The sequence below is a fragment of the Pseudophryne corroboree genome, unplaced genomic scaffold (genome assembly GCF_028390025.1).
Source record: "Pseudophryne corroboree isolate aPseCor3 unplaced genomic scaffold, aPseCor3.hap2 scaffold_645, whole genome shotgun sequence".
Classification (NCBI taxonomy): Eukaryota; Metazoa; Chordata; class Amphibia; order Anura; family Myobatrachidae; genus Pseudophryne; species Pseudophryne corroboree.
The window spans coordinates 315,210-338,761 of NW_026970234.1; the positions used below are offsets into that span (position 1 = coordinate 315,210).

The following is a 23,552-nucleotide window of genomic DNA, read 5'->3' on the forward strand; positions in this document are numbered from 1 at the left end:
GGGTGCCCGAGCAGCGACCCTCCCCAGCTCTAGCCCAACTCCTACTTACCTGCCAGGTGAGATACTATGATCATGAAGGTGCTTCTCCCAGGGCAAGGCTCATCCATTGCACTCTGGGTGTGCTGCTCCTGTGATTTCCCCAAATGTGGGAAACTTGACTGCATAATTTGTGTTTCCACTGGTCGGCTTTCATATAATTCAGATCTCTTTGTCTCAGGTCTCTCTCCAGCCTAGTTTGCTGTCTGTTTCCACTTCTTTTTTTTTGAGCCCCTCCCTTCTATACCCTTGTGCACTATCCTGACTTCTACTCCTGTCTGCTTACTTTGTGCCTTCCAATGCACAATGCAAACTACAGGTAGTGCTGCAGGGCCCACAACCTTTTACTTGCCTTACAGAGCAGCTCTGGAGCTGTTACAGTGCCAAGCTGCTGCAAGAAATCAGCTTGAATGCTGGGGCATTGCCAATATGAGCCCCACACCGAAGGATGGTGGGGGTGTTTAATGCGAACTAAGGGTCATCCAAGCGCCGCAAAAGGCCGCCATGCCCTGCATACCCCTTTTCTCTTTTCATATGCAGATGAGGGTTCCAGCCAACTTTGGCCCACTGCTTGGATGACATCACTGTATGCAAATCCGTCTTCTGCAGACCTTCCCCCAGGAATGCTTGTACTAGTTGTTGCATTTGGTTTGTTGTTTGGGGGTGCTTCAGTATTAGGCAGCCTTCTGCCCTCCCATGTTCATTTGAAAATATGTGTTCTCCCTGCAGTTGTTGTCCCCAGATGAGAGTTCCCTTGTGCTGCCTCAGTTGAATCTCCTTTACTTGACAGAGATATGCCTGAGCAGCGGCCCTCCCCAGCCCTATCCCAAATCATACTTATTTTGCATAGGAGATACCATGGTCATGAAGATTGTTCTCCCAGGGTGAGGTTCATTCATTGCATTCTGGGTATGCTGACCCCTGTGATTTCCCCAAATGTGGGAAACTCGACTGCATTATTTGTGGTAGTGGGGGACTGTGTTTGTGCTTTCCTCTGGTCAGCTCTGGTAAAAGTCAGATTTCTTTGTCTCAGATCTTCCTCTAGCCTTGTTCTTCTTTCGAGAGTTCCCTTGTGCTGCCTCAGTTGGATCTCCTTCACTTGACAGGGGGGTGCCCGAGCAGCGACCCTCCCCAGCTCTAGCCCAACTCCTACTTACCTGCCAGGTGAGATACTATGATCAGGAAGGTGCTTCTCCCAGGGCAAGGCTCACCCATTGCACTCTGGGTGTGCTGCTCCTGCGATTTCCCCAAATGTGGGACACTTGACTGCATAATTTGTGTTTCCTCTGGTCGGCTCTCGTATAATTCAGATCTCTTTGTCTCAGGTCTCTCTCCAGCCTAGTTTGCTGTCTGTTTCCACTTCTCTTTTCTTGAGCCGCTCCCTTCTATGCCCTTGCGCACTATCCTGACTTCTCCCGTCTGCTTACTTTGTGCCTTCCAACGCACAATGCGAACTACAGGTAGTGCTGCAGGGCCCACACCCTTTTAGTTGCCTTACAGAGCAGCTCTGGAGCTGTTACAGTGCCCAGCTGCTGCAAGAAATCAGCTGGAATGCTTCAGGGGCTGGGGCATTGCCAACATGAGCCCCACACCGAAGGAGGGTGGGGGTGTTTAATGCGAACTGAGGGTCATCCAAGCGCCGCAAAAGGCCGCCATGCCCTGCATACCCCTTTTCTCTTTTCATATGCAGATGAGGGTTCCAGCCAACTTTGGCCCACTGCTTGGATGACATCACTGTATGCAAATCCGTCTTCTGCAGACCTTCCCCCAGGAATGCTTGTACTAGTTGTTGCATTTGGTTTGTTGTTTGGGGGTGCTTCAGTATTAGGCAGCCTTCTGCCCTCCCATGTTCATTTGAAAATATGTGTTCTCCCTGCAGTTGTTGTCCCCAGATGAGAGTTCCCTTGTGCTGCCTCAGATGAATCTCCTTTACTTGACAGATATATGCCTGAGCAGCGGCCCTCCCCAGCCCTATCCCAAATCATACTTATTTTGCATAGGAGATACCATGGTCATGAAGATTGTTCTCCCAGGGTGAGGTTCATTCATTGCATTCTGGGTATGCTGACCCCTGTGATTTCCCCAAATGTGGGAAACTCAACTGCATTATTTGTGGTAGTGGGGGACTGTGTTTGTGCTTTCCTCTGCTCAGCTCTGGTAAAAGTCAGATTTCTTTGTCTCAGATCTTCCTCTAGCCTTGTTCTTCTTTCGAGAGTTCCCTTGTGCTGCCTCAGTTGGATCTCCTTCACTTGACAGGGGGGTGCCCTAGCAGCGACCCTCCCCAGCTCTAGCCCAACTCCTACTTACCTGCCTGGTGAGATATTATGATCAGGAAGGTGCTTCTCCCAGGGCAAGGCTCACCCATTGCACTCTGGGTGTGCTGCTCCTGCGATTTCCCCAAATGTGGGGCACTTGACTGCATAATTTGTGTTTCCTCTGGTCGGCTCTCGTATAATTCAGATCTCTTTGTCTCAGGTCTCTCTCCAGCCTAGTTTGCTGTCTGTTTCCACTTCTCTTTTCTTGAGCCGCTCCCTTCTATGCCCTTGCGCACTATCCTGACTTCTCCCGTCTGCTTACTTTGTGCCTTCCAACGCACAATGCGAACTACAGGTAGTGCTGCAGGGCCCACACCCTTTTACTTGCCTTACAGAGCAGCTCTGGAGCTGTTACAGTGCCCAGCTGCTGCAAGAAATCAGCTTGAATGCTTCAGGTGCTGGGGCATAGCCAACATGAGCCCCACACCGAAGGAGGGTGGAGGTGTTTAATGCGAATTAGGGGTCATGCAAGCGCCGCAAAAGGCCGCCATGCCCTGCACATCCCTTTTTTCTTTTCATATGCAGACGAGGGTTGAAGCCAACTTTGACCCACTGCTTGGATGACATCACCATATGCAAATCCATCTGCTGCAGGCCTTCCCCCAGGAATGCTTGCACTAGTTGTTGCATTTGGTTTGTTGTTTTTTGGGTGCTTCAGTATTAGGCAGCCTTCTGCCCTCCCATGTTCATCTGAAAATATGTGTTCTCCCTGCAGTTGTTGTCCCCAGATGAGAGTTCCCTTGTGCTGCCTCAGTTGAATCGCCTTTACTTGACAGAGATGTGCCTGAGCAGCGGCCCTCCCCAGCCCTATACCAAATCATACTTATTTTGCATAGGAGATATCATGGTCATGAAGATTGTTCTCCCAGGGTGAGGTTCATTCATTGCATTCTGGGTATGATGACCCCTGTGATTTCCCCAAATGTGGGAAACTCGACTGCATTATTTGTGGTAGTGGGGGACTGTGTTTGTGCTTTCCTCTGGTCAGCTCTGGTAAAAGTCAGATTTCTTTGTCTCAGATCTTCCTCTAGCCTTGTTCTTCTTTCGAGAGTTCCCTTGTGCTGCCTCAGTTGGATCTCCTTCACTTGACAGGGGGGTGCCCGAGCAGCGACCCTCCCCAGCTCTAGCCCAACTCCTACTTACCTGCCAGGTGAGATACTATGATGATGTAGGTGCTTCTCCCAGGGCAAGGCTCACCCATTGCACTCTGGGTGTGCTGCCCCTTTGATTTCCCCAAATGTGGGAAACTTGACTGCATAATTTGTGTTTCCCCTGGTCGGCTCTCATATAATTCAGATCTCTTTGTCTCAGGTCTCTCTTCAGCCTAGTTTGCTGTCTGTTTCCACTTCTCTTTTCTTGAGCCGCTCCCTTCTATGCCCTTGCGCACTATCCTGACTTCTCCCATCTGCTTACTTTGTGCCTTCCAACGCACAATGCGAACTACAGGTAGTGCTGCAGGGCCCACACCCTTTTACTTGCCTTACAGAGCAGCTCTGGAGCTGTTACAGTGCCCAGCTGCTGCAAGAAATCAGCTTGAATGCTTCAGGGGCTGGGGCATAGCCAACATGAGCCCCACACCGAAGGAGGGTGGAGGTGTTTAATGCGAACTAGGGGTCATCCAAGCGCCGCAAAAGGCCGCCATGCCCTGCACGCCCCTTTTCTCTTTTCATATGCAGATGAGGGTTGAAGCCAACTTTGACCCACTGCTTGGATGACATCACCATATGCAAATCCATCTGCTGCAGGCCTTCCCCCAGGAATGCTTGTACTAGTAGTTGCATTTGGTTTGTTGTTTGGGGGTGCTTCAGTATTAGGCAGCCTTCTGCCCTCCCATGTTCATCTGAAAATATGTGTTCTCCCTGCAGTTGTTGTCCCCAGATGAGAGTTCCCTTGTGCTGCCTCAGTTGAATCTCCTTTACTTGACAGAGATGTGCCTGAGCAGCGGCCCTCCCCAGCCCTATCCCAAATCATACTTATTTTGCATAGGAGATACCATGGTCATGAAGATTGTTCTCCCAGGGTGAGGTTCATTCATTGCATTCTGAGTATGCTGACCCCTGTGATTTCCCCAAATGTGGGAAACTCGACTGCATTATTTGTGGTAGTGGGGGACTGTGTTTGGGCTTTCCTCTGCTCAGCTCTGGTAAAAGTCAGATTTCTTTGTCTCAGATCTTCCTCTAGCCTTGTTCTTCTTTCGAGAGTTCCCTTGTGCTGCCTCAGTTGGATCTCCTTCACTTGACAGGGGGGTGCCCGAGCAGCGACCCACCCCAGCTCTAGCCCAACTCCTACTTACCTGCCAGGTGAGATACTATGATCAGGAAGGTGCTTCTCCCAGGGCAAGGCTCACCCATTGCACTCTGGGTGTGCTGCTCCTGTGATTTCCCCAAATGTGGGAAACTTGACTGCATAATTTGTGTTTCCTCTGGTCGGCTCTCGTATAATTCAGATCTCTTTGTCTCAGGTCTTTCTCCAGCCTAGTTTGCTGTCTGTTTCCACTTCTCTTTTCTTGAGCCGCTCCCTTCTATGCCCTTGCGCACTATCCTGACCTCTCCCGTCTGCTTACTTTGTGCCTTCCAACGCACAATGCATACTACAGGTAGTGCTGCAGGGCCCACACCCTTTTACATGCTTTACAGAACAGCTCTGGAGCTGTTACAGTGCCCAGCTGCTGCAAGAAATCATCTTGAATGCTTCAGGGGCTGGGGCAAAGCCAACATGAGCCCCACACCGAAGGAGGGTGGAGATGTTTAATGCGAATTAAGGGTCATCCAAGCGCCACAAAAGGACGCCATGCCCTGCACATCCCTTTTTTGTTTTCATATGCAGACGAGGGTTGAAGCCAACTTTGACCCACTGCTTGGATGACATCACCATATGCAAATCCATCTGCTGCAGGCCTTCCCCCAGGAATGCTTACACTAGTTGTTGCATTTGGTTTGTTGTTTGGGGGTGCTTCAGTATTAGGCAGCCTTCTGCCCTCCCATGTTCATCTGAAAATATGTGTTCTCCCTGCAGTTGTTGTCCCCAGATGAGAGTTCCCTTGTGCTTCCTCAGTTGAATCTCCTTTACTTGACAGAGCTGTGCCTGAGCAGCGGCCCTCCCCAGCCCTATCCCAAATCATACTTATTTTGCATAGGAGATACCATGGTCATGAAGATTGTTCTCCCAGGGTGAGGTTCATTCATTGCATTCTGGGTATGCTGACCCCTGTGATTTCCCCAAATATGGGAAACTCGACTGCATTATTTGTGGTAGTGGGGGACTGTGTTTGTGCTTTCTTCTGGTCAACTCTGGTAAAAGTCAGATTTCTTTGTCTCAGATCTTCCTCTAGCCTTGTTCTTCTTTCGAGAGTTCCCTTGTGCTGCCTCAGTTGGATCTCCTTCACTTGACAGGGGGGTGCCCGAGCAGCGACCCTCCCCAGCTCTAGCCCAACTCCTACTTACCTGCCAGGTGAGATACTATGATCAGGAAGGTGCTTCTCCCAGGGCAAGGCTCACCCATTGCACTCTGGGTGTGCTGCTCCTGCGATTTCCCCAAATGTGGGACACTTGACTGCATAATTTGTGTTTCCTCTGGTCGGCTCTCGTATAATTCAGATCTCTTTGTCTCAGGTCTCTCTCCAGCCTAGTTTGCTGTCTGTTTCCACTTCTCTTTTCTTGAGCCGCTCCCTTCTATGCCCTTGCGCACTATCCTGACTTCTCCCGTCTGCTTACTTTGTGCCTTCCAACGCACAATGCGAACTACAGGTAGTGCTGCAGGGCCCACACCCTTTTAGTTGCCTTACAGAGCAGCTCTGGAGCTGTTACAGTGCCCAGCTGCTGCAAGAAATCCGCTTGAATGCTTCAGGTGCTGGGGCATAGCCAACATGAGCCCCACACCTAAGGAGGGTGGAGGTGTTTAATGCGAATTAGGGGTCATGCAAGCGCCGAAAAAGGCCGCCATGCCCTGCACATCCCTTTTTTCTTTTCATATGCAGACGAGGGTTGAAGCCAACTTTGACCCACTGCTTGGATGACATCACCATATGCAAATCCATCTGCTGCAGGCCTTCCCCCAGGAATGCTTGCACTAGTTGTTGCATTTGGTTTGTTGTTTGGGGGTGCTTCAGTATTAGGCAGCCTTCTGCCCTCCCATGTTCATCTGAAAATATGTGTTCTCCCTGCAGTTGTTGTCCCCAGATGAGAGTTCCCTTGTGCTGCCTCAGTTGAATCTCCTTTACTTGACAGAGATGTGCCTGAGCAGCGGCCCTCCCCAGCCCTATCCCAAATCATACTTATTTTGCATAGGAGATACCATGGTCATGAAGATTGTTCTCCCAGGGTGAGGTTCATTCATTGCATTCTGGGTATGATGACCCCTGTGATTTCCCCAAATGTGGGAAACTCGACTGCATTATTTGTGGTAGTGGGGGACTGTGTTTGTGCTTTCTTCTGGTCAACTCTGGTAAAAATCAGATTTCTTTGTCTCAGATCTTCCTCTAGCCTTGTTCCTCTTTCGAGAGTTCCCTTGTGCTGCCTCAGTTGGATCTCCTTCACTTGACAGGGGGGTACCCGAGCAGCGACCCTCCCCAGCTCTAGCCCAACTCCTACTTACCTGCCAGGTGAGATACTATGATCATGTAGGTGCTTCTCCCAGGGCAAGGCTCACCCATTGCACTCTGGGTGTGCTGCCCCTGTGATTTCCCCAAATGTGGGAAACTTGACTGCATAATTTGTGTTTCCCCTGGTCGTCTCTCGTATAATTCAGATCTCTTTGTCTCAGGTCTCTCTCCAGCCTAGTTTGCTGTCTGTTTCCACTTCTCTTTTCTTGAGCCGCTCCCTTCTATGCCCTTGCGCACTATCCTGACTTCTCCCGTCTGCTTACTTTGTGCCTTCCAACACACAATGCAAACTACAGGTAGTGCTGCAGGGCCCACACCCTTTTACTTGCCTCACAGAGCAGCTCTGGAGCTGTTACAGTACCCAGCTGCTGCAAGAAATCAGCTTGAATGCTTCAGGGGCTGGGGCATTGCCAACATGAGCCCCACACCGAAGGAGGGTGGAGGTGTTTAATGCGAACTAAGGGTCACCCAAGCGCTGCAAAAGGCCGCCATGCCCTGCACGCCCCTTTTCTCTTTTCATATGCAGACGAGGGTTGAAGCCAACTTTGACCCACTGCTTGGATGGCATTACCATATGCAAATCAATCTGCTGCAGGCCTTCCCCCAGGAATGCTTGCACTAGTTGTTGCATTTGGTTTGTTGTTTGGGGGTGCTTCGGTATTAGGCAGCCTTCTGCCCTCCCATGTTCATCTGAAAATATGTGTTCTCCCTGCAGTTGTTGTCCCCAGATGAGAGTTCCCTTGTGCTGCCTCAGTTGAATCTCCTTTACTTGACAGAGATGTGCCTGAGCAGCGGCCCTCCCCAGCCCTATCCCAAATCATACTTATTTTGCATAGGAGATACCATGGTCATGAAGATTGTTCTCCCAGGGTGAGGTTCATTCATTGCATTCTGGGTATGCTGACCCCTGTGATTTCCCCAAATGTGGGAAACTCGACTGCATTATTTGTGGTAGTGGGGGACTGTGTTTGTGCTTTCCTCTGCTCAGCTCTGGTAAAAGTCAGATTTCTTTGTCTCAGATCTTCCTCTAGCCTTGTTCTTCTTTCGAGAGTTCCCTTGTGCTGCCTCAGTTGGATCTCCTTCACTTGACAGGGGGGTGCCCGAGCAGCGACCCTCCCCAGCTCTAGCCCAACTCCTACTTACCTGCCAGGTGAGATACTATGATCAGGAAGGTGCTTCTCCCAGGGCAAGGCTCACCCATTGCACTCTGGGTGTGCTGCTACTGCGATTTCCCCAAATGTGGGAAACTTGACTGCATAATTTGTGTTTCCTCTGGTCGGCTCTCATATAATTCAGATCTCTTTGTCTCAGGTCTTTCTCCAGCCTAGTTTGCTGTCTGTTTCCACTTCTCTTTTCTTGAGCCGCTCCCTTCTATGCCCTTGCGCACTATCCTGACCTCTCCCGTCTGCTTACTTTGTGCCTTCCAACGCACAATGCATACTACAGGTAGTGCTGCAGGGCCCACACCCTTTTACATGCTTTAAAGAACAGCTCTGGAGCTGTTACAGTGCCCAGCTGCTGCAAGAAATCATCTTGAATGCTTCAGGGGCTGGGGCATAGCCAACATGAGCCCCACACCGAAGGAGGGTGGAGATGTTTAATGCGAATTAAGGGTCATCCAAGCGCCACAAAAGGACGCCATGCCCTGCACATCCCTTTTTTCTTTTCATATGCAGACGAGGGTTGAAGCCAACTTTGACCCATTGCTTGGATGACATCACCATATGCAAATCCATCTGCTGCAGGCCTTCCCCCAGGAATGCTTACACTAGTTGTTGCATTTGGTTTGTTGTTTGGGGGTGCTTCAGTATTAGGCAGCCTTCTGCCCTCCCATGTTCATCTGAAAATATGTGTTCTCCCTGCAGTTGTTGTCCCCAGATGAGAGTTCCCTTGTGCTGCCTCAGTTGAATCTCCTTTACTTGACAGAGATGTGCCTGAGCAGCGGCCCTCCCCAGCCCTATCCCAAATCATACTTATTTTGCATAGGAGATACCATGGTCATGAAGATTGTTCTCCCAGGGTGAGGTTCATTCATTGCATTCTGGGTATGCTGACCCCTGTGATTTCCCCAAATGTGGGAAACTCGACTGCATTATTTGTGGTAGTGGGGGACTGTGTTTGTGCTTTCTTCTGGTCAACTCTGGTAAAAGTCAGATTTCTTTGTCTCAGATCTTCCTCTAGCCTTGTTCTTCTTTCGAGAGTTCCCTTGTGCTGCCTCAGTTGGATCTCCTTCACTTGACAGGGGGGTGCCCGAGCAGCGACCCTCCCCAGCTCTAGCCCAACTCCTACTTATCTGCCAGGTGAGATACTATGATCAGGAAGGTGCTTCTCCCAGGGCAAGGCTCACCCATTGCACTCTGGGTGTGCTGCTCCTGCGATTTCCCCAAATGTGGGACACTTGACTGCATAATTTGTGTTTCCTCTGGTCGGCTCTCGTATAATTCAGATCTCTTTGTCTCAGGTCTCTCTCCAGCCTAGTTTGCTGTCTGTTTCCACTTCTCTTTTCTTGAGCCGCTCCCTTCTATGCCCTTGCGCACTATCCTGACTTCTCCTGTCTGCTTACTTTGTGCCTTCCAACGCACAATGCGAACTACAGGTAGTGCTGCAGGGCCCACACCCTTTTAGTTGCCTTACAGAGCAGCTCTGGAGCTGTTACAGTGCCCAGCTGCTGCAAGAAATCAGCTTGAATGCTTCAGGTGCTGGGGCATAGCCAACATGAGCCCCACACCTAAGGAGGGTGGAGGTGTTTAATGCGAATTAGGGGTCATGCAAGCGCCGCAAAAGGCCGCCATGCCCTGCACATCCCTTTTTTCTTTTCATATGCAGACGAGGGTTGAAGCCAACTTTGACCCACTGCTTGGATGACATCACCATATGCAAATCCATCTGCTGCAGGCCTTCCCCCAGGAATGCTTGCACTAGTTGTTGCATTTGGTTTGTTGTTTGGGGGTGCTTCAGTATTAGGCAGCCTTCTGCCCTCCCATGTTCATCTGAAAATATGTGTTCTCCCTGCAGTTGTTGTCCCCAGATGAGAGTTCCCTTGTGCTGCCTCAGTTGAATCGCCTTTACTTGACAGAGATGTGCCTGAGCAGCGGCCCTCCCCAGCCCTATCCCAAATCATACTTATTTTGCATAGGAGATATCATGGTCATGAAGATTGTTCTCCCAGGGTGAGGTTCATTCATTGCATTCTGGGTATGATGACCCCTGTGATTTCCCCAAATGTGGGAAACTCGACTGCATTATTTGTGGTAGAGGGGGACTGTGTTTGTGCTTTCCTCTGGTCAGCTCTGGTAAAAGTCAGATTTCTTTGTCTCAGATCTTCCTCTAGCCTTGTTCTTCTTTCGAGAGTTCCCTTGTGCTGCCTCAGTTGGATCTCCTTCACTTGACAGGGGGGTGCCCGAGCAGCGACCCTCCCCAGCTCTAGCCCAACTCCTACTTACCTGCCAGGTGAGATACTATGATCAGGAAGGTGCTTCTCCCAGGGCAAGGCTCACCCATTGCACTCTGGGTGTGCTGCTCCTGCGATTTCCCCAAATGTGGGACACTTGACTGCATAATTTGTGTTTCCTCTGGTCGGCTCTCGTATAATTCAGATCTCTTTGTCTCAGGTCTCTCTCCAGCCTAGTTTGCTGTCTGTTTCCACTTCTCTTTTCTTGAGCCGCTCCCTTCTATGCCCTTGCGCACTATCCTGACTTCTCCCGTCTGCTTACTTTGTGCCTTCCAACGCACAATGCGAACTACAGGTAGTGCTGCAGGGCCCACACCCTTTTACTTGCCTTACAGAGCAGCTCTGGAGCTGTTACAGTGCCCAGCTGCTGCAAGAAATCAGCTTGAATGCTTCAGGTGCTGGGGCATAGCCAACATGAGCCCCACACCTAAGGAGGGTGGAGGTGTTTAATGCGAATTAGGGGTCATGCAAGCGCCGCAAAAGGCCGCCATGCCCTGCACATCCCTTTTTTCTTTTCATATGCAGACGAGGGTTGAAGCCAACTTTGACCCACTGCTTGGATGACATCACCATATGCAAATCCATCTGCTGCAGGCCTTCCCCCAGGAATGCTTGCACTAGTTGTTGCATTTGGTTTGTTGTTTGGGGGTGCTTCAGTATTAGGCAGCCTTCTGCCCTCCCATGTTCATCTGAAAATATGTGTTCTCCCTGCAGTTGTTGTCCCCAGATGAGAGTTCCCTTGTGCTGCCTCAGTTGAATCTCCTTTACTTGACAGAGATGTGCCTGAGCAGCGGCCCTCCCCAGCCCTATCCCAAATCATACTTATTTTGCATAGGAGATACCATGGTCATGAAGATTGTTCTCCCAGGGTGAGGTTCATTCATTGCATTCTGGGTATGCTGACCCCTGTGATTTCCCCAAATGTGGGAAACTCGACTGCATTATTTGTGGTAGTGGGGGACTGTGTTTGTGCTTTCCTCTGGTCAGCTCTGGTAAAAGCCAGATTTCTGTGTCTCAGATCTTCCTCTAGCCTTGTTCTTCTTTCGAGAGTTCTCTTGTGCTGCCTCAGTTGGATCTCCTTCACTTGACAGGGGGGTGCCCGAGCAGCGACCCTCCTCAGCTCTTGCCCAACTCCTACTTACCTGCCAGGTGAGATACTATGATCATGAAGGTGCTTCTCCCAGGGCAAGGCTCACCCATTGCACTCTGTGTGTGCTGCTCCAGCTATTTCCCCAAATGTGGGAAACTCGACTGCATAATTTGTGTTTCCCCTGGTCGGCTCTCGTATAATTCAGATCTCTTTGTCTCAGGTCTCTCTCCAGCCTAGTTTGCTGTCAGTTTCCACTTCTCTTTTCTTGAGCCGCTCCCTTCTATGCCCTTGCGCACTATCCTGACTTCTCCCGTCTGCTTACTTTGTGCCTTCCAACGCACAATGCGAACTACAGGTAGTGCTGCAGGGCCCACACCCTTTTAGTTGCCTTACAGAGCAGCTCTGGAGCTGTTACAGTGCCCAGCTGCTGCAAGAAATCAGCATGAATGTTCTTCGTTGATTGATGGAAGAAACATCTTACAAAAACTCTCCAGATTATTGACTTTTTAAAGTTTTTCTAGGAAACGTTCTAGATGAATGCTTATTAGCGTTTGTCAGAATGTAAGTTTGCAAAGTGTCTCTGTGGCGCAATCAGTTAGCGTGTTCGGTTATTATCTAAAAGGTTGGTGGTTCAATCCCACCCAGGGACGTAATTTACCTTGTGATCAGATTTTGGTGATCTTAAAGTAGACAAGTCAAAATTTCAAACCCCCTGTTATGGTGTGGGTACCTGGCCTTCCCTGATGTAATCAGAGTTAGATTTGATTCAGTGATTTTATAAAAACAGCTAGGAAGCACAATTTAGCAGTAGGTTGCAGAGAAAAAAAAAATATGCTGGCAGAAAAATCCAATTGAGTGAATAAACAGCTCTTCATTTTCTGGCTTTATTTTTATGCTAACAAATTTGTTCTCTGAAAAGTGTCCACAAAGCCAAGTCTCTGATTAACACCTTTGTAAGGATGGTTTTTCACCTATTACTAAATTAAACTTGCTTCATTGGAAAGGCAGCAAGATGCATCCTCATTTCAATGTCTACTGAAATAATACAGGTTGACACCAGGAAACATTAACGGCACTGCATCCTTGCTGCTTTCTCATGTGGAAGTCTGTTTAATGTGAAAACAAGGTGATATCTAATTAGCACACAGGTAAGCAATTAAGAAAATCTTTATTTAAGGGTGAAGATGTTTCTCACAAAATCGTTGCCCCAATGCATCATTGAAATTCAACCTGGAAAGATGATTTTAATATATCACTTGTACATTTTGTATTGCTCTTCTGGTGACAATGTAGTTTGTTTTTGTCAATTACCATTTTAATAATAGGGTAAAGAAAATTAAGTGGATTTTTGAAAGAAAACAATACTGTCAATATACTATTAAAACAAATTAAAATGGTAAAAGTTATTGTACTTTAAGTAAAAATAAAAGAGCAAAAATATCCATCCCAGTTTTGGATTACTTTAATTAACAAAAAAAATGCATATAGCAAAGGATAGTTTCAATCTGCCTACCTCTGGGTTATGGGCCCAGCATGCTTCCATTGCAGTACTCTGCTGCACATGTAAGTGCAAGAGATCCTGAAGCACTCACTCATCATGGGAAAGTACCAATGTGTTTCTTTGTTGGTTGATGGAAGAAACATCTTACAAAAACTCTCCAGATTATTGACTTTTTAAAGTTTTTCTAGGAAACGTTCTAGATGAATGCTTATTAGCCTTTGTCAGTATGTACTTTTGCAAAGTGTCTCTGTGGCGCAATTAGTTAGTGTGTAAGGCTATTAATCAAAAGGTTGGTGGTTCAATCTCACCCAGGAATGTAATTGACCTTGTGATCAGATTTTGGTGATATTTAAGTAGACAAGTCAAAATTTCAAACCCCCTCTTATTGTGTAGGGTACCTGGCCTTCTCTGATGTAATCAGAGTTAGATTTGATTCAGTGATTTTATAAAAAACAGCTAGGAAGCACAATTTAGCAGTGGGTTGCAGATAAAAAAAATATGCTGGCAGAAAAATCCAATTGAGTGATTAAACAGCTCTTCATTTTCTGGCTTTATTTTTATGCTAACAAATTTGTTCTCTGAAAAGTGTCCACAAAGCCATGTCTCTGATTAACACCTTTGTAGGGATGGTTTTTCACCTATTACTAAATTAAACTTGCTTCATTGGAAAGGCAGCAAGATGCATCCTCATTTCAATGTCTACTGAAATAATACAGGTTGACACCAGGAAACATTAACGCCACTGCATCCTTGCTGCTTTCTCATGTGGAAGTTTGTTTAATGTGAAAACAATGTGATATCTAATTAGCACACAGGTAAGGAATTAAGAAAATCTTTATTTAAGGGTGAAGATGTTTCTCACAAAATCGTTGCCCCAATGCATCATTGAAATTCAAGCTGGAAAGATGATTTTAATATATCACTTGTACATTTTGTATTGCTCTTCTGGTGACAATGTAGTTTGTTTTTGTCAATTACCATTTTAATAATAGGGTAAAGAAAATTAAGTGGATTTTTGAAAGAAAACAATACTGTCAATATACTATTAAAACAAATTAAAATGGTAAAAGTTATTGTACTTTAAGTAAAAATAAAAGAGCAAAAATATCAATCCCAGTTTTGGATTACTTTAATTAACAAAAAAAAATGCATATAGCAAAGGATAGTTTCAATCTGCCTACCTCTGGGTTATGGGCCCAGCATGCTTCCATTGCAGTACTCTGCTGCACATGTAAGTGCAAGAGATCCTGAAGCACTCACTCATCATGGGAAAGTACCAATGTGTTTCTTCATTGGTTGATGGAAGAAACATCTTACAAAAACTCTCCAGATTATTGACTTTTTAAAGTTTTTCTAGGAAACGTTCTAGATGAATGCTTATTAGCCTTTGTCAGTATGGACTTTTGCAAAGTGTCTCTGTGGCGCAATTGGTTAGTGTGTAAGGCTATTAACCAAAAGGTTGGTGGTTCAATCCCACCCAGGGACGTAATTGACCTTGTGATCAGATTTTGGTGATATTTAAGTAGACAAGTCAAAATTTCAAACCCCATCTTATTGTGTAGGGTACCTGGCCTTCTCTGATGTTATCAGAGTTAGATTTGATTCAGTGGTTTTATAAAAAACAGCTAGGAAGCACAATTTAGCAGTGGGTTGCAGAGAAAAAAAATATGCTGGCAAAAAAATCCAATTGAGTGATTAAACAGCTCTTCATTTTCTGGTTTATTTTTATGCTAACAAATTTGTTCTCTGAAAAGTGTCCACAAAGCCAAGTCTCTGATTAACACCTTTGTAGGGATGGTTTTTCACCTATTACTAAATTAAACTTGCTTCATTGGAAAGGCAGCAAGATGCATCCTCATTTCAATGTCTACTGAAATAATACAGGTTGACACCAGGAAACATTAACGCCACTGCATCCTTGCTGCTTTCTCATGTGGAAGTCTGTTTAATGTGAAAACAAGGTGATATCTAATTAGCACACAGGTAAGGAATTAAGAAAATCTTTATTTAAGGGTGAAGATGTTTCTCACAAAATCGTTGCCCCAATGCATCATTGAAATTCAAGCTGGAAAGATGATTTTAATATATCACTTGTACATTTTGTATTGCTCTTCTGGTGACAATGTAGTTTGTTTTTGTCAATTACCATTTTAATAATAGGGTAAAGAAAATTAAGTGGATTTTTGAAAGAAAACAATACTGTCAATATACTATTAAAACAAATTAAAATGGTAAAAGTTATTGTACTTTAAGTAAAAATAAAAGAGCAAAAATATCAATCCCAGTTTTGGATTACTTTAATTAACAAAAAAAAATGCATATAGCAAAGGATAATTTCAATCTGCCTACCTCTGGGTTATGAGCCCAGCATGCTTCCATTGCAGTACTCTGCTGCACATGTAAGTGCAAGAGATCCTGAAGCACTCACTCATCATGGGAAAGTACCAATGTGTTTCTTCGTTGGTTGATGGAAGAAACATCTTAAAAAACTCTCCAGATTATTGACTTTTTAAAGTTTTTCTAGGAAACGTTCTAGATGAATGCTTATTAGCCTTTGTCAGTATGTACTTTTGCAAAGTGTCTCTGTGGCGCAATTGGTTAGTGTGTAAGGCTATTAACAAAAGGTTGGTGGTTCAATCCCACCCAGGAATGTAATTGACCTTGTGATCAGATTTTGGTGATATTTAAGTAGACAAGTCAAAATTTCAAACCCCCTCTTATTGTGTAGGGTACCTGGCCTTCTCTGATGTAATCAGAGTTAGATTTGATTCAGTGATTTTATAAAAAACAGCTAGGAAGCACAATTTAGCAGTGGGTTGCAGATAAAAAAAATATGCTGGCAAAAAAATACAATTGAGTGATTAAACAGCTCTTCATTTTCTGGCTTTATTTTTATGCTAACAAATTTGTTCTCTGAAAAGTGTCCACAAAGCCAAGTCTCTGATTAACACCTTTGTAGGGATGGTTTTTCACCTATTACTAAATTAAACTTGCTTCATTGGAAAGGCAGCAAGATGCATCCTCATTTCAATGTCTACTGATATAATACAGGTTGACACCAGGAAACATTAACGCCACTGCATCCTTGCTGCTTTCTCATGTGGAAGTCTGTTTAATGTGAAAACAAGGTGATATCTAATTAGCACACAGGTAAGGAATTAAGAAAATCTTTATTTAAGGGTGAAGATGTTTCTCACAAAATCGTTGCCCCAATGCATCATTGAAATTCAAGCTGGAAAGATGATTTTAATATATCACTTGTACATTTTGTATTGCTCTTCTGGTGACAATGTAGTTTGTTTTTGTCAATTACCATTTTAATAATAGGGTAAAGAAAATTAAGTGGATTTTTGAAAGAAAACAATACTGTCAATATACTATCAAAACAAATTAAAATGGTAAAAGTTATTGTACTTTAAGTAAAAATAAAAGAGCCAAAATATCAATCCCAGTTTTGGATTACTTTAATTAACAAAAAAAATGCATATAGCAAAGGATAGTTTCAATCTGCCTACCTCTGGGTTATGGGCCCAGCATGCTTCTATTGCAGTACTCTGCTGCACATGTAAGTGCAAGAGATCCTGAAGCACTCACTCATCATGGGAAAGTACCAATGTGTTTCTTCATTGGTTGATGGAAGAAACATCTTACAAAAACTCTCCAGATTATTGACTTTTTAAAGTTTTTCTAGGAAACGTTCTAGATGAATGCTTATTAGCCTTTGTCAGTATGTACTTTTGCAAAGTGTCTCTGTGGCGCAATTGGTTAGTGTGTAAGGCTATTAACCAAAAGGTTGGTGGTTCAATCCCACCCAGGGACGTAATTGACCTTGTGATCAGATTTTGGTGATATTTAAGTAGACAAGTCAAAATTTCAAACCCCATCTTATTGTGTAGGGTACCTGGCCTTCTCTGATGTAATCAGAGTTAGATTTGATTCATTGATTTTATAAAAACAGCTAGGAAGCACAATTTAGCAGTGGTTTGCAGAGAAAAAAAATATGCTGGCAGAAAAATCCAATTGAGTGATTAAACAGATCTTCATTTTCTGGCTTTATTTTTATGCTAACAAATTTGTTCTCTGAAAAGTGTCCACAAAGCCAAGTCTCTGATTAACACCTTTGTAAGGATGGTTTTTCACCTATTACTAAATTAAACTTGCTTCATTGGAAAGGCAGCAAGATGCATCCTCATTTCAATGTCTACTGAAATAATACAGGTTGACACCAGGAAACATTAACGCCACTGCATCCTTGCTGCTTTCTCATGTGGAAGTCTGTTTAATGTGAAAACAAGGTGATATCTAATTAGCACACAGGTAAGGAATTAAGAAAATCTTTATTTAAGGGTGAAGATGTTTCTCACAAAATCGTTGCCCCAATGCATCATTGAAATTCAAGCTGGAAAGATGATTTTAATATATCACTTGTACATTTTGTATTGCTCTTCTGGTGACAATGTAGTTTGTTTTTGTCAATTACCATTTTAATAATAGGGTAAAGAAAATTAAGTGGATTTTTGAAAGAAAACAATACTGTCAATATACTATTAAAACAAATTAAAATGGTAAAAGTTATTGTACTTTAAGTAAAAATAAAAGAGCAAAAATATCAATCCCAGTTTTGGATTACTTTAACAAAAAAAATGCATATAGCAAAGGATAATTTCAATCTGCCTACCTCTGGGTTATGAGCCCAGCATGCTTCCATTGCAGTACTCTGCTGCACATGTAAGTGCAAGAGATCCTGAAGCACTCACTCATCATGGGAAAGTACCAATGTGTTTCTTCATTGGTTGATGGAAGAAACATCTTACAAAAACTCTCCAGATTATTGACTTTTTAAAGTTTTTCTAGGAAACGTTCTAGATGATTGCTTATTAGCCTTTGTCAGTATGTACTTTTGCAAAGTGTCTCTGTGGCGCAATTGGTTAGTGTGTAAGGCTATTAACCAAAAGGTTGGTGGTTCAATCCCACCCAGGGACGTAATTGACCTTGTGATCAGATTTTGGTGATATTTAAGTAGACAAGTCAAAATTTCAAACCCCATCTTATTGTGTAGGGTACCTGGCCTTCTCTGATGTAATCAGAGTTAGATTTGATTCATTGATTTTATAAAAACAGCTAGGAAGCACAATTTAGCAGTGGTTTGCAGAGAAAAAAAATATGCTGGCAGAAAAATCCAATTGAGTGATTAAACAGCTCTTCATTTTCTGGCTTTATTTTTATGCTAACAAATTTGTTCTCTGAAAAGTGTCCACAAAGCCAAGTCTCTGATTAACACCTTTGTAAGGATGGTTTTTCACCTATTACTAAATTAAACTTGCTTCATTGGAAAGGCAGCAAGATGCATCCTCATTTCAATGTCTACTGAAATAATACAAGTTGACACCAGGAAACATTAACGCCACTGCATCCTTGCTGCTTTCTCATGTGGAAGTCTGTTTAATGCGAAAACAAGGTGATATCTAATTATCACACAGGTAAGGAATTAAGAAAATCTTTATTTAAGGGTGAAGATGTTTCTCACAAAATCGTTGCCCTAATGCATCATTGAAATTCAAGCTGGAAAGATGATTTTAATATATCACTTGTACATTTTGTATTGCTCTTCTGGTGACAATGTAGTTTGTTTTTGTCAATTACCATTTTAATAATAGGGTAAAGAAAATTAAGTGGATTTTTGAAAGAAAACAATACTGTCAATATACTATCAAAACAAATTAAAATGGTAAAAGTTATTGTACTTTAAGTAAAAATAAAAGAGCCAAAATATCAATCCCAGTTTTGGATTACTTAAATTAAAAAAAAAAAGCATACAGCAGAGGATAGTTTCAATCTGCCTACCTCTGGGTTATGAGCCCAGCATGCTTCCATTGCTGTACTCTGCTGCACATGTAAGTGCAAGAGATCCTGAAGCACTCACTCATCATGGGAAAGTACCAATGTGTTTCTTCGTTGGTTGATGGAAGAAACATCTTACAAAAACTCTCCAGATTATTGACTTTTTAAAGTTTTTCTAGGAAACGTTTTAGATGAATGTTTATTAGCCTTTGTCAGTATGCACTTTCGCAAAGTGTCTCTGTGGCGCAATCAGTTAGTGTGTACGGCTATTAACTAAAAGGTTGGTGGTTCAATCCCACCCAGAGATGTAATTGATCTTGTTATCAGATTTTGGTGATCTTTCAGTAGACAAGTCAAAATTTCAAACCCCCTCTTATGGTGTAGGGTACCTGGCCTTCTCTGATGTAATCAGAGTTAGATTTGATTCATTGATTTTATAAAAACAGCTAGGAAGCACAATTTAGCAGTGGGTTGCAGAGAAAAAGAAATATGCTGGCAAAAAAATCAAATTGCGTGATTAAACAGCTCTTCATTTTCTGGCTTTATTTTTATGCTAACAAATTTGTTCTCTGAAAAGTGTCCACAAAGCCAAGTCTCTGATTAACACCTTTGTATGGATGGTTTTTCACCTATTACTAAATTAAACTTGCTTCATTGGAAAGGCAGCAAGATGCATCCTCATTTCAATGTCTACTGAAATAATACAGGTTGAAACCAGGAAACATTAACGCCACTGCATCCTTGCTGCTTTCTCATGTGGAAGTCTGTTTAATGTGAAAACAAGGTGATATCTAATTAGCACACAGGTAAGGAATTACGAAAATCTTTATTTAAGGGTGAAGATGTTTCTCACAAAATTGTTGCCCCAATGCATCATTGAAATTCAAGCTGGAAAGATGATTTTAATATATCACTTGTACATTTTGTATTGCTCTTCTGGTGACAATGTAGTTTTTTTTGTCAATTACCATTTTAATAATAGGGTAAAGAAAATGAAGTGGATTTTTGAAAGAAAACAATACTGTCAATATACTATTAAAACAAATTAAAATGGTAAAAGTTATTGTACTTTAAGTAAAAATAAAAGAGCAAAAATATCAATCCCAGTTTTGATTACTTAAATTAACAAAAAAAAATGCATATAGCAAAGAATAGTTTCAATCTGCCTACCTCTGGGTTATGGGTCCAGCATGCTTCCATTGCAGTACTCTGCTGCACATGTAAGTGCAAGAGATCCTGAAGCACTCACTCATCATGGGAAAGTACCAATGTGTTTATTTGTTGGTTGATGGAAGAAACATCTTACAAAAACTCTCCAGATTATTGATTTTTTAATGTTTTTCTAGGAAACGTTCTAGATGTATACTTATTAGCCTTTGTCAGTATGTACTTTTCGCAAAGTGTCTCTGTGGCGCAATCGGTTAGTGTGTTCGGCTATTAACCAAAAGGTTGGTGGTTCAATCCCACCCAGGGACGTAATTGACCTTGTGGTCAGATTTTGGTGATATTTAAGTAGACAAGTCAAATTTCAAACCCCCTCTTATTGTGTAGGGTACCTGGCCTTCTCTGATGTAATCAGAGTTAGATTTGATTCAGTGATTTTATAAAAAACAGCTAGGAAGCACAATTTAGCAGTGGGTTGCAGAGAAAAAAAATATGCTGGCAGAAAAATCCAATTGAGTGATTAAACAGCTCTTCATTTTCTGGCTTTATTTTTATGCTAACAAATTTGTTCTCTGAAAAGTGTGCACAAAGCCAAGTCTCTGATTAACACCTTTGTAAGGATGGTTTTTCACCTATTACTAAATTAAACTTGCTTCATTGGAAAGGCAGCAAGATGCATCCTCATTTCAATGTCTACTGAAATAATACAAGTTGACACCAGGAAACATTAACGCCACTGCATCCTTGCTGCTTTCTCATGTGGAAGTCTGTTTAATGTGAAAACAAGGTGATATCTAATTAGCACACGGGTAAGGAATTAAGAAAATCTTTATTTAAGGGTGAAGATGTTTCTCACAAAATTGTTGACCCAATGCATCATTGAAATTCATGCTGGAAAGATGAATTTAATATATCACTTGTACATTTTGTATTGCTCTTCTGGTGACAATGTAGTTTGTTTTTGTCAATTACCATTTTAATAATAGGGTAAAGAAAATGAAGTGGATTTTTGAAAGAAAACAATACTGTCAATATACTATTAAAACAAATTAAAATGGTAAAAGTTATTGTACTTTAAGTAAAAATAAAAGAGCCAAAATATCAATCCCAGTTTTGGATTACTTTAATTAACAAAAAAAAATGCATATAGCAGAGGATAGTTTCAATCTGCCTACCTCTGGGTTATGGGCCCAGCATGCTTCCATTGCTGTACTCTGCTGCACATGTAAGTGCAAGAGATCCTGAAGCACTCACTCATCATGGGAAAGTACCAATGTGTTTCTTCGTTGGTTGATAGAAGAAACATCTTACAAAAACTCTCCAGATTATTGACTTTTTTAAGTTTTTCTAGGAAACGTTTTAGATGAATGCTTATTAGCATTTGTCAGTATGTACTTTTGCAAAGTGTATCTGTGGCGCAATCAGTTAGTGTGTACGGCTATTAACCAAAAGGTTGGTGGTTCAATCCCACCCAGGGACGTAATTGACCTTGTTATCAGATTTTGGTGATCTTTAAGTAGACAAGTCAAATTTCATACCCCCTGTTATTGTGTAGGGTACCTGGCCTTCTCAGATGTAATCAGAGTTAGATTTGATTCAGTGATTTTATAAAAACATCTAGGAAGCACAATTTAGCAGTGGGTTGCAGAGAAAAAGAAATATGCTGGCAAAAAAATCAAATTGCGTGATTAAACAGCTCTTCATTTTCTGGCTTTATTTTTATGCTAACAAATTTGTTCTCTGAAAAATGTCCACAAAGCCAAGTCTCTGATTAACACCTTTGTAGGGATGGTTTTTCACCTATTACTAAATTAAACTTGCTTCATTGGAAAGGCAGCAAGATGCATCCTCATTTCAATGTCTACTGAAATAATACAGGTTGAAACCAGGAAACATTAACGCCACTGCATCCTTGCTGCTTTCTCATGTGGAAGTCTGTTTAATGTGAAAACAAGGTGATATCTAATTAGCACACAGGTAAGGAATTACGAAAATCTTTATTTAAGGGTGAAGATGTTTCTCACAAAATTGTTGCCCCAATGCATCATTGAAATTCAAGCTGGAAAGATGATTTTAATATATCACTTGTACATTTTGTATTGCTCTTCTGGTGACAATGTAGTTTTTTTTGTCAATTACCATTTTAATAATAGGGTAAAGAAAATTAAGTGGATTTTTGAAAGAAAACTATACTGTCAATATACTATTAAAACAAATTAAAATGGTAAAAGTTATTGTACTTTAAGTAAAAATAAAAGAGCAAAAATATCAATCCCAGTTTTGATTACTTAAATTAACAAAAAAAAATGCATATAGCAAAGAATAGTTTCAATCTGCCTACCTCTGGGTTATGGGTCCAGCATGCTTCCATTGCAGTACTCTGCTGCACATGTAAGTGCAAGAGATCCTGAAGCACTCACTCATCATGGGAAAGTACCAATGTGTTTATTTGTTGGTTGATGGAAGAAACATCTTACAAAAACTCTCCAGATTATTGATTTTTTAATGTTTTTCTAGGAAACGTTCTAGATGTATGCTTATTAGCCTTTGTCAGTATGAACTTTTCACAAAGTGTCTCTGTGGCGCAATCGGTTAGTGTGTTCGGCTATTAACCAAAAGGTTGGTGGTTCAATCCTACCCAGGGACGTAATTGACCTTGTGGTCAGATTTTGGTGATATTTAAGTAGACAAGTCAAAATTTCAAACCCCCTCTTATTGTGTAGGGTACCTGGCCTTCTCTGATGTAATCAGAGTTAGATTTGATTCAGTGATTTTATAAAAACAGCTAGGAAGCACAATTTAGCAGTGGGTTGCAGAGAAAAAAAATATGCTGGCAGAAAAATCCAATTGAGTGATTAAACAGCTCTTCATTTTCTGGCTTTATTTTTATGCTAACAAATTTGTTCTCTGAAAAGTGTCCACAAAGCCAAGTCTCTGATTAACACCTTTGTAAGGATGGTTTTTCACCTATTACTAAATTAAACTTGCTTCATTGGAAAGGCAGCAAGATGCATCCTCATTTCAATGTCTACTGAAATAATACAAGTTGACACCAGGAAACATTAACGCCACTGCATCCTTGCTGCTTTCTCATGTGGAAGTCTGTTTAATGTGAAAACAAGGTGATATCTAATTAGCACACAGGTAAGGAATTAAGAAAATCTTTATTTAAGGGTGAAGATGTTTCTCACAAAATTGTTGACCCAATGCATCATTGAAATTCATGCTGGAAAGATGAATTTAATATATCACTTGTACATTTTGTATTGCTCTTCTGGTGACAATGTAGTTTGTTTTTGTCAATTACCATTTTAATAATAGGGTAAAGAAAATGAAGTGGATTTTTGAAAGAAAACAATACTGTCAATATACTATTAAAACAAATTAAAATGGTAAAAGTTATTGTACTTTAAGTAAAAATAAAAGAGACAAAATATCAATCCCAGTTTTGGATTACTTTAATTAACAAAAAAAAATGCATATAGCAGAGGATAGTTTCAATCTGCCTATCTCTGGGTTATGGGCCCAGCATGCTTCCATTGCAGTACTCTGCT

General features: G+C 42.5%; 20 non-coding genes and 1 pseudogene across 20 annotated transcripts; all 21 read left to right on the forward strand.

Annotated features, from left to right (window-relative positions):
* The first annotated feature begins 41 nt into the window (after window positions 1-41).
* Window positions 42-204, forward strand: LOC135036426 (U1 spliceosomal RNA). The gene has a single exon (XR_010231193.1). It is a non-coding gene; the product is annotated as a U1 spliceosomal RNA (small nuclear RNA).
* A 665-nt stretch (window positions 205-869) lies between these two features.
* LOC135036394 (U1 spliceosomal RNA) lies at window positions 870-1,033 on the forward strand. The gene has a single exon (XR_010231162.1). It is a non-coding gene; the product is annotated as a U1 spliceosomal RNA (small nuclear RNA).
* Window positions 1,034-1,185: 152 nt separating this feature from the next.
* Window positions 1,186-1,348, forward strand: LOC135036418 (U1 spliceosomal RNA). The gene has a single exon (XR_010231185.1). It is a non-coding gene; the product is annotated as a U1 spliceosomal RNA (small nuclear RNA).
* Window positions 1,349-2,019: 671 nt separating this feature from the next.
* Window positions 2,020-2,183, forward strand: LOC135036387 (U1 spliceosomal RNA). The gene has a single exon (XR_010231155.1). It is a non-coding gene; the product is annotated as a U1 spliceosomal RNA (small nuclear RNA).
* Window positions 2,184-2,335: 152 nt separating this feature from the next.
* Window positions 2,336-2,498, forward strand: LOC135036428 (U1 spliceosomal RNA). Its single transcript, XR_010231195.1, has one exon. It is a non-coding gene; the product is annotated as a U1 spliceosomal RNA (small nuclear RNA).
* A 672-nt stretch (window positions 2,499-3,170) lies between these two features.
* Window positions 3,171-3,334, forward strand: LOC135036407 (U1 spliceosomal RNA). Its single transcript, XR_010231174.1, has one exon. It is a non-coding gene; the product is annotated as a U1 spliceosomal RNA (small nuclear RNA).
* A 152-nt stretch (window positions 3,335-3,486) lies between these two features.
* LOC135036385 (U1 spliceosomal RNA) lies at window positions 3,487-3,628 on the forward strand (annotated as a pseudogene).
* Window positions 3,629-4,320: 692 nt separating this feature from the next.
* LOC135036398 (U1 spliceosomal RNA) lies at window positions 4,321-4,484 on the forward strand. The gene has a single exon (XR_010231166.1). It is a non-coding gene; the product is annotated as a U1 spliceosomal RNA (small nuclear RNA).
* A 152-nt stretch (window positions 4,485-4,636) lies between these two features.
* Window positions 4,637-4,799, forward strand: LOC135036422 (U1 spliceosomal RNA). The gene has a single exon (XR_010231189.1). It is a non-coding gene; the product is annotated as a U1 spliceosomal RNA (small nuclear RNA).
* A 671-nt stretch (window positions 4,800-5,470) lies between these two features.
* Window positions 5,471-5,634, forward strand: LOC135036404 (U1 spliceosomal RNA). Its single transcript, XR_010231172.1, has one exon. It is a non-coding gene; the product is annotated as a U1 spliceosomal RNA (small nuclear RNA).
* Window positions 5,635-5,786: 152 nt separating this feature from the next.
* On the forward strand, window positions 5,787-5,949 carry LOC135036419 (U1 spliceosomal RNA). The gene has a single exon (XR_010231186.1). It is a non-coding gene; the product is annotated as a U1 spliceosomal RNA (small nuclear RNA).
* A 671-nt stretch (window positions 5,950-6,620) lies between these two features.
* Window positions 6,621-6,784, forward strand: LOC135036411 (U1 spliceosomal RNA). The gene has a single exon (XR_010231178.1). It is a non-coding gene; the product is annotated as a U1 spliceosomal RNA (small nuclear RNA).
* A 152-nt stretch (window positions 6,785-6,936) lies between these two features.
* Window positions 6,937-7,099, forward strand: LOC135036377 (U1 spliceosomal RNA). Its single transcript, XR_010231150.1, has one exon. It is a non-coding gene; the product is annotated as a U1 spliceosomal RNA (small nuclear RNA).
* A 671-nt stretch (window positions 7,100-7,770) lies between these two features.
* On the forward strand, window positions 7,771-7,934 carry LOC135036395 (U1 spliceosomal RNA). Its single transcript, XR_010231163.1, has one exon. It is a non-coding gene; the product is annotated as a U1 spliceosomal RNA (small nuclear RNA).
* A 152-nt stretch (window positions 7,935-8,086) lies between these two features.
* Window positions 8,087-8,249, forward strand: LOC135036429 (U1 spliceosomal RNA). Its single transcript, XR_010231196.1, has one exon. It is a non-coding gene; the product is annotated as a U1 spliceosomal RNA (small nuclear RNA).
* Window positions 8,250-8,920: 671 nt separating this feature from the next.
* LOC135036401 (U1 spliceosomal RNA) lies at window positions 8,921-9,084 on the forward strand. Its single transcript, XR_010231169.1, has one exon. It is a non-coding gene; the product is annotated as a U1 spliceosomal RNA (small nuclear RNA).
* A 152-nt stretch (window positions 9,085-9,236) lies between these two features.
* Window positions 9,237-9,399, forward strand: LOC135036424 (U1 spliceosomal RNA). Its single transcript, XR_010231191.1, has one exon. It is a non-coding gene; the product is annotated as a U1 spliceosomal RNA (small nuclear RNA).
* Window positions 9,400-10,070: 671 nt separating this feature from the next.
* Window positions 10,071-10,234, forward strand: LOC135036409 (U1 spliceosomal RNA). The gene has a single exon (XR_010231176.1). It is a non-coding gene; the product is annotated as a U1 spliceosomal RNA (small nuclear RNA).
* Window positions 10,235-10,386: 152 nt separating this feature from the next.
* LOC135036420 (U1 spliceosomal RNA) lies at window positions 10,387-10,549 on the forward strand. Its single transcript, XR_010231187.1, has one exon. It is a non-coding gene; the product is annotated as a U1 spliceosomal RNA (small nuclear RNA).
* Window positions 10,550-11,220: 671 nt separating this feature from the next.
* Window positions 11,221-11,384, forward strand: LOC135036396 (U1 spliceosomal RNA). The gene has a single exon (XR_010231164.1). It is a non-coding gene; the product is annotated as a U1 spliceosomal RNA (small nuclear RNA).
* A 152-nt stretch (window positions 11,385-11,536) lies between these two features.
* LOC135036384 (U1 spliceosomal RNA) lies at window positions 11,537-11,699 on the forward strand. The gene has a single exon (XR_010231154.1). It is a non-coding gene; the product is annotated as a U1 spliceosomal RNA (small nuclear RNA).
* The last annotated feature ends 11,853 nt before the right edge of the window (window positions 11,700-23,552 follow it).